Here is a 21957-nt window from a genome sequence, read left to right on the forward strand (position 1 = left end):
TCTAAGTGGAAAATCTTCCATTTTCAGTTTATCCAAATTTACATTTAAATTCTTCCATATACAAGAAGTGAAGCAAACTACATATTTACAGAGGTATATGTTTACAAAGGATCTTGTTCAATAAAACTCATTTCATACCCATATGAATCTGCAACTGCATGTTCTGAGAAGCACACGGTTAGTTTCAGTTCTTCATCTAACAATCAATTGGTTGCTTTATTGTCAAATAAACAGTAAAGTCCAGTGCTATTTTCACTTAGTTTTACATATTTACACTTGACTGTTTCAGGTAAGGATACCATTGAAAACGCTGCTACTTAGTGCAAGAATTTTGTGGCTTTTGTGCTGCCAGTGGGGGCAGTGGGGGCTGGGAAATTCTCAGTTATTCTTGGTTAATTTTTACATTATTATTCATATTTGTACAAGCTTCTAATACACCGCAACCTTGCCATTAAATATTGCCTCTGGCCTATAGTTAGCACAGTTCATTTAAATTTCAATTGAAGAAAAACACACCTTCTTTTTGTATTATGTGATCAAATTTTGAAGCTCTGTAATTTTCTTGCTGCTCATAGAAACAAAGCACCCAGGCTCACAGAGAAAGCCCTTTCTACAAGCTATAAATATTTGCTATTTGTAAAACCTCAATGAGGGTTTAGTTATTAAAAACTAAAGGAAGAAAATTACTAATAATGATTGGTTTGAGCTAATGAGATGTTTTTATGCAAATATATGAACCTTAAATATGACCTGGAAACAAAAGGCTGCTTAACAGTTACTATTAAGCTATACATTAGGAGATCAATTAAAGAGAACTTCTTTCTAATGATCAGGCTGTACAACAGTTGCTATGGAAACCTGGAAAGAGAGACATTCAGAATGCAAAATAGCTACAGAAACAAACAAAAAAAATATTTGTAAACAAGTATCACAGAATGTGTATAATCAGTTAAGTAATAAAAAGCTCATTCAATTCTTTTCCACCCCAGTATGTCTGGAAGAAGGGCACTTTTCCATATGAAGGTGCCAGTTTAGGCCATATTTGGATGTTATGAAGCAAGGCAATGCCAAGATAATCTTTATGTAATCAATGGCAGTTCCCTAAATTACTATACGGGATAGAAAGACAGCATTACTTTAAAGGTCTCAAAGTACTGTACAGTCATGTCATTACAAATTGCTGGCAAAACACCCCGACATTTGTGGCAAAGAAAGTGGAAATACAGGTGGTTGAGAGCAACATTAATTCTTTCCCCCATTCCTTAAAATAAAGTGGTATTTATATCAGAAGAAGCTTAAAAATACTCAGATTGTCTTGTGTGAAGGCTGTTGGCTGCTTCATATTTTTTCATTCTGCTTTTTGCACCTATGTCTTGAACAATTCCCGAACTTCCATATGAAAATACTGTTAAATAGCATTTTGGGTTAAAAATTTATTTTCTGTCACTGAGTATGGCTTTTCAGCACATGATGCAGAAGGAACAAATACAAAAAATCAAGTTTTCCAGTATACATGGTGTATCTTGCCAATATATACACTGTGAAACATTCAAAGCAGGGTTGGTAACTGGGATTTCCTGTAAAGATCTAGGACCTTCTTGTAACAAACAACTGATATAATGGACTAGACACATTCCTTCTACTTTTTGTTCTCCCATTTGCAAATTATCCATGGCTGCAATGGTTCAGCTTCTTTGACAGTGAAAAAGCACCAGAAAGTATCCAGATCTGGCAGAGAAGAATCTGCAGCCAGCTCTTCTGACCCACACTAACCTCAAGGAGACCCTGAGCCCAGAGGAAACGAGTCCCAGAAACAGCTAGCAACAGCTCCAACACCACAACTCCTGTCTATATGCTATGGTGTGACCGCTTTTCAGGGATATTTCAATATTACTCAACTGGCAATCTCTGTGATTGTATGTCAGCTAACATTAATGATATAATCTGAGCACGTGAGCAGATTCCTAAAGTTATACAGTCATTTAAGTGTTTTTTTAGACCATGCCTGTATACTTCTGACAGTCTTGAAAGCAAATAAAGATCACCAAAATCATGATTGTCAGTGAACAACTGGCATTTATAAACAGGAAAAGGAAATCGGTACTTAGAGGTTTGTAGAAACCAGATCAGCAAGGGACTGAAGGCTCATCAAGTCCTGTTTTCTCTGGCAAGTTGTCCCATTTTGATATTTACCAACTTTCATCTCAACCTGTTCTGAGCAACACATTTCATGTGGATGTTTCTGATGGAGGCATATGAATAAGCACATTTGAGAATGAATTTGAGAGACTCCTTCAATATGGAACTTGAAAAAAGTGAATTAAACAAGTAACGTAAAAACAACACAGCAAAATGATCATGAAAAATGAATTAAAACATTGCCATCAGTACCACAGAGGTGGATGGGAGTGTATCTGATTGTCTTTTTCAGGGGTCCGTTTTAATCAATATAACTGGATTTTTTTTCCAGGACTCACCCTATGTTCTAATCCTGCTACAGTCATGTATGATGGGCTACCAAAATGACCTAATTCTACATATACCAAGCTCAATTATTAACTTCAGTAGAAACTGGCCAATACTAATAAGTACTTTAAAAAATCCTCTTCTACATTTTTCTTTGTGTCTCTTCATGTATGACATCAACTAATAATACCTTCCGGCCTTACAAATGTTATGTGAGGCTTGCTTAGCCATTCAAAAAAACGCCTTCTAGACTAAAATCCGTTTAAAGTATTTGCTTCATATGCACACTAGTTTACTTCTCATTTCAAATGATTCATAGTCCAGAAATAGTCCCCTCCTGTGACTGTGGAGATGTACCTGTGAATAGAAGACAGCTACTCTTCAGGGAAACAACACACACACACACACACACGCACACACACACAAAAAGAATGGACTATTTAGCCAACTCAAAGCAATACACAGTTATCAGGAAGAAAAGAGTATTATTTCTGAAAGAAAATCTTTCAGGCTTCCACTTCACAGGAAGGTCATTTTGGTTAGCTTCAGCAAGATAATCAAGAAATCCAATTAGCTCTATATAGAAGTTACAAATCTGTTCTCATCAAAGAACACAGACCCTACAGCACAACCAAACAAAATACTATTAAATTACACCTATTGAAAAGAGTTCTACCCTGCTAATGAAAGCAGACTTAGAAAAATTCAGCTAGAAATAACTAAAAAGAAAATAATTTCCAACCACTTGTCAGATCAATCCAAGTTCCTGATAACAACTTGTGGCTCACTAAAAAAAAAGATGTTAATCAGTATAGTGATTTATTGACTGATTTGTAAAATGTGCTACTGAGCTCTTAGATTTATATACTTAAAGTTTGCAAAAATCAGTGAAATCTGATGTGAACCCAGTAATCCCTCAGAATGGGAGCACAGACTCCACCTCACTCCTAAAAGATTTTTTCAGACAGGAGAAGGCAATAAATTTGTCTTGCAGAGTGACCTAGGGCCAGCTAACTTTTGGGATCAATGGAAGAATCAAGTTCCAAAGTCAAGGACTCTGAACAAATACCACCCAGAATTTATTTTATTTTCAACAAGCTCTGAAATGAATTCAAATGTACTCATTTGCTGAACAAACTTCATGAGTTATTTGTACATAGTCTTACAAATATTTCATATTCAGATGAAATTATCCATATCCATATGTTACAATCAAAAGTTGCGTCTGTCAGGATGTCATAAGCAGTTATTGTGGTATGTCTACAGACTCAAACCTTGGGACAAATCACTATATAGGACAAATTATCTTCAAAGTAAACTTGTTTTTTAACAAAAGACTTTCAGATTTCATTGTCCTATCTTCAGTTAATTACTTGATTTCAATGCATATTGAGACCCAGGAGTTCAATTCTGGTAAGCTTTAGTAAGTGTTCAGGGAAGAAAACAAATATGACAAGATCATAGATTTGAATAAACAATTTTTTGAGGCAATATTGACTGCAAAACTGTATTATTTAGGAATGAATTTACTCCATATTCTGCTAACAGTACTTGATCTGTTGCTTTTAAAATAAGAATTTCTTCTTTTTTCTTTTCAGTCATCTGACCACTACTATATGGAAATAAGCATTTCTGCTAATTACTTTGCTGAGAAAAAAATTATAGAGAAAATCAAGATGAATGAGGCACGGTGCTTTGCGCAAATCAGACAGACAAGCTGTCAGTGCTGCCTAACCCATCCTTAGAACAATTCCCTTTCCCCAAGGAAGTTGTCAGGAAAATGGAGGTCCTTGTCATTTCTCTGCTTGCAATTTGGGACCTTCCTTTCACACCTAGTTTATTTCTAGAATCTTTTGACACTATTCCTGCAATTAAGTGACAAAATAATTTTTTTTTTTCTTATTCCAATCTTCAAGCTGGCATCTATATCTTTCTGGTGCTATACGTATAGGGTAAAGCATGGCTAATGAGCATGTTTCTTATTATCTCATTCAGTCTCTGAAGCACATTTGTCCTGCAGACATGCCAAGCAAGTAGCTCTGTGTCAGTGCCTCAAGTGGCTGGGCAAATTATCAGTGCTTGAAGAGCACTGGTAGACTCATCAGTGCTGGAGTGCCCTTGAGAGCATGCAGAAGCGTGCAGGGCAGTGGCACAGGAGCTTGGTGCCTGTAGGCTCCTCGAGCAGACCCACTCCTCCTCCGTTTTCTGCACAGGCAGCTTTATGCTAGTGGATACTTGAAGTGGAGCAGTTTGTGAAGTATATTAGAACCTCAGACTCACTAGGACCATTTGACACTGAAGAGCTATGCTATTATTTGAATATATTTTTCAACAAGAAAGATTTGGTTAAAATGTAATGAAATCTGACCGACAAATGCCTGAGCTTGCTCAGATATATTTACATCTGGAGTATGGGGAAAAATATGAAAAATTGTGCAACTATGATTAGCACTCATGATTTATTTTGCTCATTCTCTTTAAAGTCTTTTTTTTTCAAATGACCTTAAATTTCATGAAGAGCAGCCCACATTTCCTCAGCTGCAGTCATTAGAGGTATGGAAAAACAAGTGGACATTTTTAAAGGGACATCCTTAACAGAATTACAAGAAAAGGAAAGGTTCACGATGTATTGAAGAAGCATATGAGTGTAGGAAAAGAAATTTAATGAGTGATACAGCATCTGTTAGCATATGATAATAAATTCTAGATAAAAGTTGCATTACTTTCTAAGTTCTGTTACATACAGACATACACATATATGTGTAAGCATGTAAGACATCATTAATGTATAAAATTATGGGTTTACTGATCACAGACACAAATATTGAAAGCTAGCAAATGTTAAAGCAGAACTTAGTTTTAAAATGAAAGAATTTTTTTCCCATGTGACTAAACTGAGCAATATATACATTGCAGATTACATAGAGCTGAGCCTGGCACAGTTTTATCAAGAGCATTTACAAAAACATTCCAAATTAACAATGTAACCTTTGTTTTTACACTAATTCAAACCCAGTGGAAGCTGTATACCATGCTTGTTCAAAATAGAAGAGAAATACAAACACCTGGGTAATTTATGTAAGGAGCTCAACCTTAGAGAGTGACAAAGAAACTATCCACAGTTGGGAAGAGGAAATACAAAGACAGAACTTGGAGGGGGGGTAGGGAAACCCACCAAAAAACCAGAACTGTATGTAAGGTAGGACTCAGTTTTGCCTGAGAGTTGTCTCTATGGAGACATTTGGAAAATATTAGTCTAAATTAAGAAAATAAGTGAAATCACCTTAAAATTAATTAGATGAACTGAAATAATATGTGTGCACACACCTAAGGTGGTAGTAGTTCAGTTAGGTTACTTCACCCCCAAGGGGAAGTAAACTAAATCAAACTGAAGCCATGAAGGGTTCAGTTACCATATGTGTCAGCAGTCTGTACACATTCATGGCAAATACAAAGTCATCTCAGGGCTTAGGTAAGAACCACAAGCTAAATTAACCACATAAAGAGTTACTGTGGATCATCAATAAATTATCTGTGTGTCTATGGCATATAGTTCTCAATAAAAATGTTCAGAGGGGTTCAGTGTTTTTTAACTAATCCAGTTGTGACATTTGTAAATTTTTTTGCAAGAGTTATCATAAAAAGATGCTAGCCAAGAGCAATCTGTCTAGATTCACTTCACTAAAAAACTTTAAAATATTCAGAATTTAAAAATGGATGAAAACCAGAATATCATTTGTTGTTAGGGAGTGTGGACCAAATTCAGATGGACTACTCAGGGTACTAATTTTTTTACGTTTCAACACACCTCCCTCCAGTCCCCTCAAAAAAAAAAAAAAGTTATGTCCTGTCCCAGCACCTAAAATTCATTAGAGTAAATGAAGATAGCACTCAGGTGAAACACCCATCTTCCATGGAGTTACCTAGAAAAAAACATTTTTCCAGGAAAGCTAGTCCCTTCTCCACAGCATGAGTCAAAGCTGCTGCACAGAGGAGCAGGACAGCCTCTTGGGTACACAAGGTCCTGTTTCTTACTGCGTGCACAGTAGGTAACACACTCAGTATCTCTCCATCCTGAGAACAGACTCCTACTTGGGAAGGATGTGAAGGCTACAGAGCCTCCCTTCTTACTCAGTGATCCAAACCCTGGACTAAAGAACTAAAAACCCACACCTGCCTGCCTCTCTGCCTTTTATTCATAGCTGTGCAGGGCCTCACATTCAACAGGAGTCCATATGGCATGAATATGACTTTTTTTAATAGGCTTTATGTATGCTGTGAATACACTTAATGGGTATGATATGATATGATATATTGGATTCTTTTGTATTCAGCATGAGTGCACTACAAACTGAAAGAGAAAAAAGTGGAGGGTGTGGCAGTTGGGTAGAGGTATTTATACCCTATTTGTTAGTAATTTGGAACTGCAAAATGAACACATCAGCTTGCTGGTTTTAGGTAGATCAATACTGAAACAGCTAATAGTGACTTTTAAATAATCAGAATTGAAATTCTTTTTCTTCCTTTTCTAATGCAACAGTTCACTCCTCTAAGCTACTGAATGAAACTGTCTGCAGAGTCAGGAAGATAGCAGTCTATTATCTGGCTCAAGTGGGAAAGATTTAATTAACAACAATAGGACCTAAGACAGCTGAAAGCACAGGCTTTTCTACACTACTCTGCTGCAAGCAGTTGATTCAGCAACTGGAATGTTTCTTTAACTCATGCCAGCTGCTAACCATCACCTGGACCCATTATTGCAATCAGACATCTCGGGGACACATTAGCCATGCTTCAGCTCCCCAGCCAAGCTCTTTTCCATTGGTGATAGTAATTGTGGGTGTAACAAGATTCGTTATTACCTTCCTGAGCAACAAGGACTCTTGTGCCTCACAAAAATTACTGCACTGACTTTGCAGACCAGCGTTCAAAGGCCTCAGATCAAAGATGACAAATGATCATATGGCATATCAGAATATACTTTTTTTAATTTAGAAGAGCATACTGTAAAATAAAAATATTTCTTTAAAAAAATCTGTGCATTTCTGAAAAGACACAAATCTTCCTAGTCTCAGATGCCAATAACATTTTCTAAGCTATTGGATGTTCTTATACATATGGAAAAGAAAAGATTAGATGCGCAATTTTAAGTTATGCAAATCAACCATTTGGGTATTGAACACTATGCAGCGAAAAGGATGCTGTAATGACATAGTCAGGAGGGAACATGGTCTAGGGGGACTAACAGATCCTGCCAAATGTGGGACTCATGCTCACAACACTCCTCCAGCACGTCTGGAAAATCTGTCTTGTAAAGCAGGCAGCTCACAGTATTATCTATATTATTTTTCATTTGTAGGAATCATTGCTTCACTGATCAAACAAAACTCCCTCCAGAATCATAAATCAAACCACTGAAATCTGGTAGGGAAGTGGACAGGATGAGATTGGGGCTGTAACTGGGGCTCACTGGGAAGCACACCAACCAGCTGTCCACTGCATACTATACTCACTGCACATGTAAAATTTCTTTTCTCCAAAGCTTTATTAAGATTAACTTCTCAGTGGCTGCAGAGTTGTGCATATGGATAACTGTAGAAGATTTAAAGTATATAGTGTTTTTAACTGAAGATCATCAAGGATTTGGCAGATATCAGGAGTTGCCCCAAAGTCCTTAGACCTCCACAGCTGTCTGGAGCATGCAGGAATAAACAATGGTGGTCTGAAAGGTCCCCAGACAGCCTTTGGCATCATTCTTCTTCTGGGGATGTGACCTTCACATTGAGGATTTGTAAACCTGTACTTCAGTTTCAGAGTTGACGGGGTGGGTACCAGAATTCATTGCTTTCTCTTTCTAATCTCATAGCCATATGAAGAAAGGCCAAAATCCTGTCTCAATTAATTCAGACTTAATGTTTTGTAAAACAGGTAAATAACAGCTCAGTGACCAGATTAGAAAATTAGGATACAGATAAGCACATATGATGTCAATGGCCAAGGTTCAGTCAAATATACTAAACAATACGGTTTCAAATTCAATATTGTGCCCCAGATTTTATCAAAAACAAGGGCTTATCTGCAGCCTGAGACCTGATTGAAGTACTTGTTTAGTTCACCTTTTGATTAAAGTGGAAAATGACAGGCAACAGAATGCATTTCAAGCAACTTGACTGTGTATTTGTTTTTACTTAACTGTTGCACTGGAGACTATTTTATACTCAAAGCCACCCATTCATGTTAAATCTGGTAATAACAATAATATTTGCTTTGCCAATCACCACATTTCACTACAAATTTTCTGTGATAGAGACATGTTTGCAGCACCACCTGCAGCACCATAAAGCTAAAAGATTATTGTCTAAGTCAGGTAAGTTATTGTATCTACTCAACCTTTTGTATCTATGCACCTACTCAACACATGCAAACAGCTTCAAAGTGTACAGACATGTTTCAAACCCATTATCATAGTTTTGACAGTCCTCTCACCATACCAGATTTCTACTTGCAAACAAACATACTGGGCCAGTATATTTCAGTATAACAAACCAGATCTCCTCTTGTGGAAGTCAAGATCAGGCCTCAAACTACTTTAGTATATTTAAATTATTTTTAAGAGATTATTTGCAAACCTGCAATGTATAGATTACTTACATTGCAGAGATTAAAGGGAAATCTATGGTAAATAAGACCGGAATTCTCATTTAATATAGTAATTCTGACCTGTTTATATTATTTTATATAATATGAATCAGAACAAACTTATATTTTATTTTCATTTATGAAGAGTTTTGATAAGTAAACATTCTGAATTTACACAAACTTTTCAAAAGTTATACAAATATGCTTTGACTTGCTTGCATGAATTTCTCCTATTTCTTTAAGACTGTATTTTGTGCAATCAGCCTGGGGATTGTGAGAAAAGAATAATGCATATCTTAAGAAAGCAGAATAATTTTCAAAATATCTCAGTTTAAATGCATCTATCAGAAGGTTTAGAAAAAATATACTTGGACTATGTAATATATAGTCCAGGCTAGAGACCTGAATTGTACATAACATGGAGCAACTAAACAATAGCATTAATCCATACTTTTCCATATTAAAAAAAATCACAATTTAGATTCTGACTATTAAGGGCACCAAAACCTGTTTGAATGAGATCAAATTATTGAAAAAAAAGTTGGAAAAAAACTTTAAACATTTACTTTATTGTTACCCATTCAAGATAATTCAAGAACTAATAAAAATGACTTTATTTGCTCACATATTCATTACATTTTACGTGTACTTGTTCTATCCTGTAGATTTATCAACAGTTTCAGAAAATTTCTTATACTCTCAAATTTTTCTCCAGTTAATCTTCATATAAACATAATCTCACTATCAAGAAAAGAAGTGTGTGTTGCTCCTTCAGTCTGAATGAGGAACTTTAGGAATGAGGCTGCCATGTCAGTAAGCTCCAGTGCATTTCCAACAGTTCTAGATGGACCACACAGCAACCCTGTTGCCAAGCAGCTGTAGGTTTTATTGGGTATGAAATGTTCAGATGCCATGGGGTTTCCAGTGCGCAGCCTGCTTCCTGATATATGCACTTGTGGCATGGCTTGGGACATCACAAAATAGAAGAAATATTTAGAAATAAAGCTAGCAAATTAAGTGTGCCAAGAAGTACTTCCAAGTACTGAAACTTGATCACTTATCCAGTTAAACTGTTAAAATCATCCCCAGTTTGGGATTGTCTACGTTAGTGTTTTAGTGTGGATGGGGAGCAAACTTCTGAAGCGACTTTTCCAGTTGTTCCCATTGACAGTACTCTGGTTTCCATTGCAGAGCTGTCTCAGGACACGCAAACTAGACTTTCTTCTGGCAGAAGCTGACCCCCAGAAGCAAACCTCATGCTGTCTAATCCCTGACCAGCATTCAATTCATGGAACCAAACCAGAATGAGTCTGCAGCAATGTGCATGTGTGCAGGGAGTGAGGATGTGGGACACTCAGCATGACCAGTTGCACCCCATGGATCTGCCTGTGGCACTGCATGACCCTCTAACAGAGACAGTGACTTTTTGGCCCAGAAAAGCCATCATTCTCCCAAACAATTTCCAGTTGTGGGTCAGGAGTTAGTCTATGTACTGGTCCTGCTAGGTTGTTAGCTTGTGGCCAGTGTGTTTTGGAGCAGTCTTAATTATACCACTCCATGCCAAATACCCTCAGGGACAGAAAGTTGTCAAGCATTTTTAAGGTACTGACACTGAAGCGGCTTCAGGGTAATGCATGGTATGAAGTCCCACTGGAGTCAACCCCTAGTACAGGGCAATCCCTGCATGGCGTCACTGTTAAAACTCTCCATGACTTGAAAATAGTGCAGGTAAAGTCCTTCAAAAACTGATTTTTTGAAAAATGGAAAGAAAAATAAATCAAACAAGTTGCCACAATATGACAACCTTTTAGTAATGTAAACAAAACTAAATTTTACCATTCCCAAGATGACACCCTAGGATTTGATGTTGCCACCAAAAAAAGAAAAAGGAGGGGGATTAAAAAAAAAACAAAACAGAAAAGAGATAGGATGGAGAATCAAAAGAAGCCACCATGACTGCTGTCAGCACAGAGTTGCATTTGCAACAAATGGGCACAGGCAAGGCAGGCAGAGGCACGTGAGTGAGGCATGCAGCTGCCACAGCCTTTTTAAAGTACCCAATTATCTATTGCTCATGTCCTTGAAGAAGGCACACAAACCACTGTTGCTGAGATCTACATCCAGCTAAGAACTCACACCCAGTCTACTGCAACTTTGCATATTGACCGATGGCCAGATAGAATGTAAACTGATATATGAAGCAAGCTGGGAATCAATGAAAAAAACCAACCATAAACCATAAGGTTTCTTAGCATTTTGCTTTAGCTCTGCTTTGATATATCATCATCAGTTAGAGACTAAATACTATTTCATTTTTTTGGTTTTCACTGTGTGCTTATGGCTATCGATGATAAGTTAGACTTTTTTTTTTTTCAGGTGATCGTCCTTCTTCTTTATCATTCTCCCCAATTCTATGTTTGGCTTCCTTCATTTGCCCTTTCCAGATTATGTTGGTCCTTGAATTCTCAATTTTGTAGGTATTATCTCATGACAGGACATTTACAACTCCAAGATAACAATTATGGTTTTGTATGCATATGTATCATGCCTGGAAATTCAATTACAATTATGGATGATAAAAACTACAACAGCATAAGCTGAATATTCAAAAACATAAGTACTGTGTTGTGCAATAACATCTGACCCTTAAATATCAGCTTACAACAAAATAACAAAGGAAAATAGGGCATAAACTATACCTCTCAACGGTGTTCTCACAAAAAGCAACAGAAAAAGGTTTACTTTTAAGGCAAACAGTCTGAAGGATTCAGCTGTAGAATTCTACAAAGGGGAAAACTTCCAAAATAACAGTGTTAATTGAGGAGAAGCCTGATATTTTGACACAGCAAATGGTAGGGATGGAGGAGAAACAGGTCAGAAGCCAAACATAAATTATAAGAGGGGCCATAAACATGAACCAGATTTCACAAATAGAAAGGGGAAAAGGTTTGAAGAGCCTTTAATGTTAACAATAAAATTTTGAAGTTGATTCTCAGCTTTAGAGGTAGCCAATGCAGTTGCCTGAGTAAAGGGTAATATGAGAGTAGCAGAAACAGTAATAAATTAAACAAGAGGCAGAACTTTTAACAGATTGCAAGCAGAAAGCTGAAGGAATAGGAATACTACAAGAAGTTCATTATTGTTAGAAATAACTGTGGTCTGATATACAACCTGGGCTGAAAAATTCTAAACAAGTATAAAAACAGACTATGAATAAGGTAGTTATTATTCATCCCATAGTTACACAGAGCACACCTGCATCTTTTTCATCACTGAGATTGAGATATTTTGACAATGGTTTTTAACTAAAAGTTCTCACTGCACATTGTCAGTGATCAGCCAATGGGAGCAGACTCGTTTTTCATCAATGGAAAGAACAGAATTTGGGAAAGAAGGTATTGGGAAAACATGTGCTTTGTGTATATTTGGTTCAAATGCCCATGTTTCAAGAACTTTTAGGTATCATTTATTGCATACACATTTCTAAACTGTTTTTCTTCATGCTGCAGAGAGAAAGAATGATTAAAAAGGACAAAAGAAGCCTGAAGGGATTACCTAGGTCATCTCCTTTTCCCTAAAATAGGATTGTTTTACACCAATGTACTCAGATGATGAAGACCTCACAGACTCCCCTGTCTATCCCCATGCTTCATTATTCTTAGTATTTAAAAGCTTCTCTTCACATCTAACATTCTTTCTCGATTAAATGTAAACCTATTACTCTTTCTGCTATATGTTACAGACATGGCAAACAGATTAGTCCCTTCCTTTTCACAGTGACATTTGCATACTTGAAGACTGTTATCACACTTCCTTTCTGTCTTTCATTCTCTAGATTAAACAACTGCAATTCTTAAGCATGCAAGCAAGTACTGTTTACCTCAATGGAACAACCAGATAGGGACTCTCCCATGCTTTGAATTAAACTTGAAAACAAAGCCCAGTCAAGCAGTCTGCAATCAGCAGGAAAGGAAATCAGCTTGGCAAAGCTAGTGGTGAGACAACTTACATCTTCAGTTTGATGTCAATTGAGAAGTTATGAGAACAGGCCAAAGGAGATGACTAACAATACAGTTAGTCCCATCCCCAAATGGGGGCATAAGTGAATAGTAGAAGACAGCTCAAAGGGCCAGATGCACTGAAAGACGAGAAGTTTGGGATGAAACTCATCAAGGTGTGAGCACTTGGGAGTGGGAAGGGAAGAGTCTATTGATGGCTCTGCCTCTGCCCACCTCTTTCACAAAGATGGCAACCTGAAGGTTGCAACACACTATTCTTCACCACTTTGTAAGTCATCCTTTATTTCTCTCTCTTTACCATCTCCAGTTTCGCTTAACCACATAGACTCTGACCATAATTTAGACAGGGAGAAGTGAAGTCTTGGCACACAACCTGAATATGTAAAAAAACCCCTGTGTCTCTCCCAGTAACTCATTCCCTGTTCTCAGTGCTTGAGGTTCTTCATCCCTTGCTCTTGGTTTGGGAGGTCAGAATACCACAAAACTGAGCTCATTCTTGAGCTCTGCAAGAAAACAATTCTGTCAGCAAATTGGTCAGTTCTGTCGCATAACAATAATTTTTACTGCAAGGTCAAAGGCTACCAACTCAACCCCCCCCCCCAAAAACCCAACCCTAAAAACCCCCAAACAACAATCCTACCCAGTTTTAACACAATAGCAGTAATAGTAGTAAAATTGTTAACCTGTCCTAATTGAATTTGGTGCATTGATGTTTTTAGTGCAGTAAAAATCCATGTATTGGAAAATTTTCATATTTTCTTTCACTGCACAGAAATATGCCATAAAATTGAGTGAAAGCATGATTTCAAAAGCATAAAGTTTAAGTTCATTGTATTCCAGAATATTTGTGACCCTAATTGTAACAGACTTCCTACAATACATTTTCCACATTATCTCTAGTATGTAGTGAATGTGCTTGTCAAACAGATGATGATCCTACATCCTAATAGAACCACCTTTCTTAAGCACATCATAGCTTTTATTTTTTACAATAAACAGTAGTCCTAAACAATAGCAGTTATGTGAAATACAGTGTTTACAAGGGCCTTGGGAGCTGCATCTTGGGAACAGATACTCAGGTACAACAGCATCTCCTGTCAATCCTGTATGTATTGTTAGCACTATAATAATAATCTCTTCTCCACCTTGCATAATACTTATGCAGAGCTTAAAACTACGAGGCCTTCTGTGCTATAGTTCAAGCTTAGAGTGGTTTATACCATTTGACATGAAAACACCTGAAAAGTGTTGTCTATCATGGTAATGCTAATACAACCTTAACTCTAGTGGCACTAGCAGGTGTCATTTGATTACAGTATCTCCTGCTTATAACACTGTCATGGTAATTAAAGCATGTCAGAACTACAAAACAAGGGTAGTAAAGACACATTTTATGACAGAAACATTAACACAATTTTTCAAACATGATCTGATACGGTATTAAAAATGGAAAATTGTGTTCCAAGTCATAATGATTTAGTGCTGAATTACAGAAATAGCTGAAATGCCTAAATATGATAGCAGTTGGTCCTATTCTTAAGCATTACACACACATACAAGTGCTATGACAAATACATTTAAATATCTTTAATGCTGCAAAACCTGGAAAGGCAATTAGCGGCAATAAAATTTGTATTGAATTTGGATAAATTTTAGACAATTAGCCTTCTTCTAAATGTAATTTCTGGGCAAGAAATCCATAGGGACACATGACTTATCCACATTTATTACTCATTAGAGCAGAGTAATTCCTGTCATGGCTGAACATCAAGGGATTTATCATCATAAATTCAGATCAGCTAATGGACTGACTAGTCCTTTTCTCCCAAGAACAAATCCCTAGGCAAAAGATATGAAATATAAATTGACCACAGCAAAAGGAGTGCATAGCAATAATATGCATAGTAGATGTATACAGTTATTATGCGCAATATGTAGATACATGCATTTATTGTATATTGGTAACATATTGGGAAAGTAGATTTAGTCGTGGGCACTTCACCTACATTTCAAATAGCACAGATAAGGTCTGTGCATGACCTCTTATTAATAAGTTCTCCTCCAAATTTCAAGACAATTATGCTCTACAAACAAAATGTTGTTACTATTCTCCTCAGCCAAATCATCCTTCCTCTCTTGAGGAACAGTAAATGAGTCTGATCTATTCTTTTTATCTTACAGGTCTTGCTCCTCCAACATATCAAACTTAGATTCTTCAAAATAATGTATGCAGCGAGACAACTGAAACATTTTTATGATTTAAAAGACAGAGTTCAACAGACCAAAATATTCAGCAGTTTGGTGACAGCACCCTTTGCTTTATTTCTTAAAAAAGTAATTCCTATTGAGAACAAATGTTTCAATATAGATCAGTATGATCTCACCTGAGCCTGTGTCCCATTGGAGCTGAACACAAACCTGAACATTTTCAAGTGGATAAAGAACAAATAAATACAGCTGTTTAATGACTATTTAATTTTCACCCACCCTCACATTCTTCTACATTAATGCTAAGAAAAAAAAAATATTAAAAAGCAAGAAATATCTAAGACAGGCTTGCTTTAGTGTCCTCCTGCTGTAATGAAGTCACTGGAATTTCTGTTTCCATATCCCAGAGGTTGTAACTGATGAACTATACAGAACTTTAAAGCAGGATTCATGATGTGATCTGAAATGACCTTGAATCATCTCTATGTCTTCTGAACTTATTTTAACCTAACTTTTTCAGACAAATAATTAGCAAATTCCATGTATTTTGAGGCTTTTTGTTTTATCCACTTTATACCTACTTATTTTTATGTGAATATCCTTTTTTAAACTAAGATGCTGCATTCACTTTCCTTTGTATTTAAAGGAAATAGAAATAATCCTCTGTATATAAATAAGAAAAATTATTTTAGTATTTTCATAGACGAAGAATGCACATTTGAAGCAAACTGATTGTCCCTGCTTATTGTGCTTTGGTTTGTATTGTGGGTCTTTTGTGGAGTGTGCAAACTGGATGTTTTTTAGGTTGAAAGCAAATCCAAATACGTGCTCATGAGAACATCCAATATTCTCTAGCAATAATGAACACTCAGTCTGTCAGACCAGACTAGAGACAGCCCGAACTAAATTGCACTGGAGATCAACAGAGTCCTCCAGGTCCTCACGATCAGCCTTGCTAATCTCCATTTCCACCCTTACTCCACTTCTCATCTTTTTTAAATGCACATAGTCCTATCTGCTGTTCTCTACACCTTCTTCAGTGCAATCACTTTTCTGAAAATGTGTATGTCCTCAGGTTTCCTGTGATAATGCAAGTAATTCCATCTCCATCATACTATTAATCATGTTATTTTTCTCACATAATAGTCCAATTGAGTCCTGTATTGATGATGCCCTGCAAAATTACTGTCAGAAATCATCATTAACAATGGTTTTGCCCATGACATTAAAGGAAGTATTTAATAATACTGGTCTCAAAATGGGTCATTAGGTTACTCACGGCATTACTTTTCTTCAAGCTAGTAATTCCCTTTGCAGCATAATCCATTATCACCTCCCACTTAGCTCTTCTTATCCACTTTAAAAGTTCTTGTACTAGCCCCGTATTATCAAATTCAATTGGTAATTTCCCATGTGGCACCCTATCAAATGCTTTAGTGAAATCTAGACTGACTACACAGAACACATTTCCTCTGTCAACTGCCGTTTAAAACCCAGGATAGCAGGGTTAATCTGACATGATCTACTTTTGACAAAGACGTTTTGCATTTCACCCCATTTTCCATTTATCTCCCTACATTTATTCTTGTTCTCTTTTTTTTTTTTTTTTTTTTGACTCTGAAAGTCTTTGTACATTACTGAGGTCAGGCTATTAAGCATGTTGTTACTTGACTTACTTTTTCTTCATAAACATGGTGTTTACTCCTCTCTAGTAAAAACTATCATCTTAAAGTTAATGCAGTCATTGAACACTTTGACTTGCTGAATATGCCATGCCAGAACTCTCAGGATTTTGGCACAAGATTGCTGCTACTGAAGATAAAGTAAAATTCAAAGAGCTTTGAGATTAAACAATTTCTTTTTCCTAGACCTTTCTTAACCTTATAATTACCTTCACTGAAAACTTAGTTCACACATTTATTTAACCTGAGGAATAATCTACACCATCTTTAGTCTTAATCACAACCTCGTGAATGTCCCTTGGACTCTGGCAGCCCTAGGAACTGTAACTGAATTATTCACCACTGTGGAACTTCACTGCCAAAGTAGGCATCCAGGTCCAAATTGGGAGCTACAATACATGGCTTAAATAACATCACAGGCACCTAAAATTAGGCATTATATTAATCAAACTATATTTTGCAGTCATAAACTCTTACATATTTATAACCATGACAGGTAGTAATATCTGATTTGTCTTCATGCCTTGTATAGGACACAGAATTTTTTTAGCTAGCCAATAGTTGGATGAGCATTAGCACACATTTGGGGGGCAGTGGAAAGGGAATAAAAAAAGAGAAAAGTCAATGTTGACATATTGGCTTCAGGTTATTATGAACTTGCCACACTTCTCTGTAGGCTGTTCCAGTGGCTAAACCTATTAAAAATGTATATCTTATTTTTAGCTTGCATTTTTATAGTTTTAGCTTTCAACAGCTGATGACCTTTAGTATGCATTTACCTATTCTTTTCTGTGGCTTTCCCAAACTCAAGTACTTTGAGGATACCTTCAAGCATTTAGGTGTTAAAAAGAGTAGGATGATACTGATGTTAAAAGCTGGAGAACAATACGTAATTTCAACGTAATTTTATAATATAGTATATTATTATGATAAATTGTATCATGCATTTGCAAGAATTAAAAGCAGCTGCTTCAAATCAAGTTGCACTGTGTATAAAATAGAGTGTATTTGCATAGTTAAGCAAAATCTATTACTAATAGCAATAGCAATGAGAGTAATAAATGTTTCCTCAATGACAGCAATAAAAGTTTCCTCATAATATTCTCACTTTGAGAGCCCATTTTTCCAGGTCAAGAAGTTATTAAAACACCCAGTAAAGGACTTCTGTGCCTGAGCAGACCTTTGGTGAAGCTGAGAAATTTAAGTCGAGATTGGTGTAAAATTTTGCCTCCACTAGTCCAGGTTTCTAAATGTTTCAGATGTCTACTTGTCTGACTTTCAGCTCCCTGAGGGGCAGGCCAATGTATAAAAAAAGGGTATTCTTGAAGTAGGTCTGAATAAGTGTTTAGCATTATTATAAGCTGATTAACTGATATTGCTGAAGAGCTTCTGCTGGCTAGATGTACATTTTTACCTTAAAATTACCCTAAGGAAGACCTAGATACTGGATCCCATTCAGGACACAGGTATTGAGTTCCTGGTGGGAGTTATGAGCCAGAATCGCCAATCAAAAATATCAAAAAAGAAACCTGATGAGTTTAACCATTTCTATGATTACACAGAGTGAGGTTTTTTTTAGTTTGCAGATTTTGTTTTGAACATTTCAGTTCTGCTTTAGAGGTCTGAGCCTTCCCTCGATCTAGCTTTAAAGCCAAGTCCACAGAGGGAGCGAGGGCTTTGGCTCTGCCTGGTTTTGGCATGATAGAGCTGCCCAAAAGCTGTCAGGGTCCAAGGCAAAATTTTACTTCAGCCTGTTTCTCATGCTAGGTCTGGTTGTAAGTCTCAGAACCACAACAGAGCCTAAATGATCATACAGCTCTTTGAGTCTCTCAGTCCTAAGTGTTTCAGTTAACATTTTGCAAAGGATCACAGTGAAAAAAGATTTATTGTATAGCACACTTTTCTGATTTGGAACAGAAAACAATGAGTGTATGTGACTGCCTGAGCTGGCTGAGATCTTAAAACATCTTATTTTTATTAAAGGATAACTGAAGTTTAAAGTGAGACTGGGAGTAGTGTGTTGAAACCAGGTTAAGGACAGCTTGATATGTATTAATTAAAAATGAAGTCTGGGTTTAAAATGGAGAGCAGTTGCATCTGGGGGAGTAAGCTGGGAAGAAGTCACTGGAGTGAGTTATACTATTCACCTTTCTTTAACCTTCAAAGTGTTCCTTTTATTGTAGAATAAAGTAATAGCTTCTCTCTGCCATGATTGGAAATCACCATCTGTAGTGGAAGGATTTTTTCAGGGGGGTCATTCTTGTTTAAGTCTCATTGCTCTTCTAAATAATTTTCTTAAATCAGGCATGATTAGATAATAGATATTCTGCAAATAGAATTTATTTTAAGTAATCTGTGTACTTTACATTGAAGGCTAGTTACTTATTTAGTTATTAGTCAGTAACTAATCAAATTAAGATGTCTAAAGATGATATATAATTTTAATGTTTCTGTAAAATATTTATCAAGTCAGAAATGTTTAAATAATTAAATAATAACCATTCTGCTATTTCTTTAGTGATAAAGCAACATTGCTTACATTTGGGGAAACCAAGGTAATGATAGGCAACACCTTACAGAAAATTTAAGGCTATGCAATAATAAGATGACAGGTCATTCAAATAATTTGGTATCTGTGGCATTTAGTGTTCCTAGAAAAAGAGAGGGTCCAAGACAGAGGAATCTGTTTGTGTACATTAGTAGTGAAGACTCCTAGCAACACACACGAGGAGTAACTTAAAGGTCCCATTTATTTATGTACCAAATGAAAAAAATAGATGGAATCTCAGAAGCAGGCATATGAAAATAAAAAGAAATATCCAGAAAGTATAGATATTTTGTACTGAGTATAATTTTTCACTTAGTGGATCCAGCTCATGGATTGCAGTAGGCAAAGAAAAGCTTGCATCAAAATTTAATCTAATACTTCAATGTACACTGTAGGTAGAAAGAATAAAACTAGGATCCTTTTTCTGAAGTGCAGTCAACCATTTGACATTGCAGGACAACAAAAAGACAGAATGAAGTTTAATCACCAAATCAAGCATAGAAGTAGATGTGTCTTTTTTCCCCCTTTAATTAGGGTCTTCCCAATGTTTTAGTATTTTGGGGGATAACAAGGAGTTCAAAGAGGTGTAACAGACTCCTTACACCTGCAGTCATTAAAAAATGCTGATATTTTCACACAGAAGACAGATGTGATCAAGAAGTGAACTGTAACTGAACAGATATCTACCTCTAGGCACTGTTAACTAGCTACTGTAGGTGGGCTGTCTATACGTCCATGTAGGCTGAAGCCCATGGGCTACCTTCAGTGTTGATGATTCAACTTGGAGTAAGGTGATTTTTCTTCAAAATGCAACATCTTGCAAAAATGTATGAATTGATTTACCTGACCAAGAAAGCAGGTATATAGTGGGAAAATAAGGTGTTTTCTCCTTGATCTGGAATTCATGCTGATACATTCTAAAGGCACACACACACACAAAAAGATAAAATTACATCTAATTGGATTCACTTTAGATTGCCATCTGTCCATTTACTGGAAATGCTATGGCACATGAGGACATACTCAAGACTCAAAACCATTACTGCCTAAGTGAAATTTTACTGCCCCTAGTGAAATAGAAAAAAACCCTCTGCAGTCATTCCTATAATATAGTGACTAAACATTCTGAAGTTCTTGTCATTAGCTTCTCCTGGGTCTATGACAGGGCTAGTTTCAGCCATACTGAACTCAGTATGCATACAAAGTGCTTGCTAAGTATTTGACCTTAAAAATAACTAAATAATGTAAATACAAGCAGGCTTCCTCTCACTGAATTAAAAAGCAAGGAAATGCATTTTCCTCACAAGAACAAAGAGGATCACAGGCTCTAGGAGCAGTGTATACGAAAGGGGGAATCTTATTGGTGTATACAAAAACCTGAAGGGAGAGTGCAAAGAAGAAGGAGCCAGGCTCATTTCAGTGGTGTCCAGTGGCAGGATAAGAGGCAATGACAATAAACTGAAACACAGGAGGTTCTGTCTGAACATCAGGAAACACTTTTTTCCTGTGAGGATTACTAAGCACTGGACCAGTTTACCCAGAGAGGTTGTGGAATCTCCATCCATGGAGATCTTCAAAAGCCATCTGGACATGGTCTTGGGGACCATGGACTGGCTCTCGGGGGCACTGCATGAGCAGGGAGACTGGATCAGATGATCTCTAGAGGTCCCTTCTGACCTCAACAATTCTGTGATTCCATGAATGTCTATGCCAGTCTTCACTTCCTCTTGAAATGAAGTGTCCTAGCACCTCATCCAAGCAGTACCTATAGCCATTGTGCCTTTGCTTCTAAATACATGTCAATAGGACATTGGGGTGGCACCGGCCCTTGACTGTTCCCATGATCTTGTATGTATGTTGTTGATCCAAGTAAGAAAGCATCAAATTAAAGACCTCTGCCAACTTTATGGTTAATAAAGGAACTCATTGCTAGAGAACTCCTTCAATAACAAGTAGTTATAGACTGAATCCACCTCTTCTGAACCACCTACATAGATCCAAAAATGTGAAGTGAAACACTGGAGACTGGATGTCTGAAGAGGGATCTCACTGAAACAATCCATATTAACTCATCGAACAGCAATATTAGGATAGCAAATGTCACTTCGTTAGTGGGAAAAAAGATTAACTTTGTGCTTCATCTGCAAGTTTTAAAGTCATACATAAATGCATTATATTCATCACTTTATCGCAGCCAAGAAGAATATATAATCATAATTTGGGGGTGAGGAGGAATAGGTTGAGCAGGAGTTATCTTCTATTCTCTGCTCTAAATTTGAAACGATCACAGGCAAAGTTTTTGGGGGTGGGGAAGAGAAAAAAAATTTTAACTCTAATTAGACCCAGGTTACCCATTGCTGTACAGTTTACTGCAATTGTATTTAACCTGGATAAC

The sequence above is a fragment of the Haliaeetus albicilla genome, chromosome Z (genome assembly GCF_947461875.1).
Source record: "Haliaeetus albicilla chromosome Z, bHalAlb1.1, whole genome shotgun sequence".
In the NCBI taxonomy this organism is placed as follows: domain Eukaryota; kingdom Metazoa; phylum Chordata; class Aves; order Accipitriformes; family Accipitridae; genus Haliaeetus; species Haliaeetus albicilla.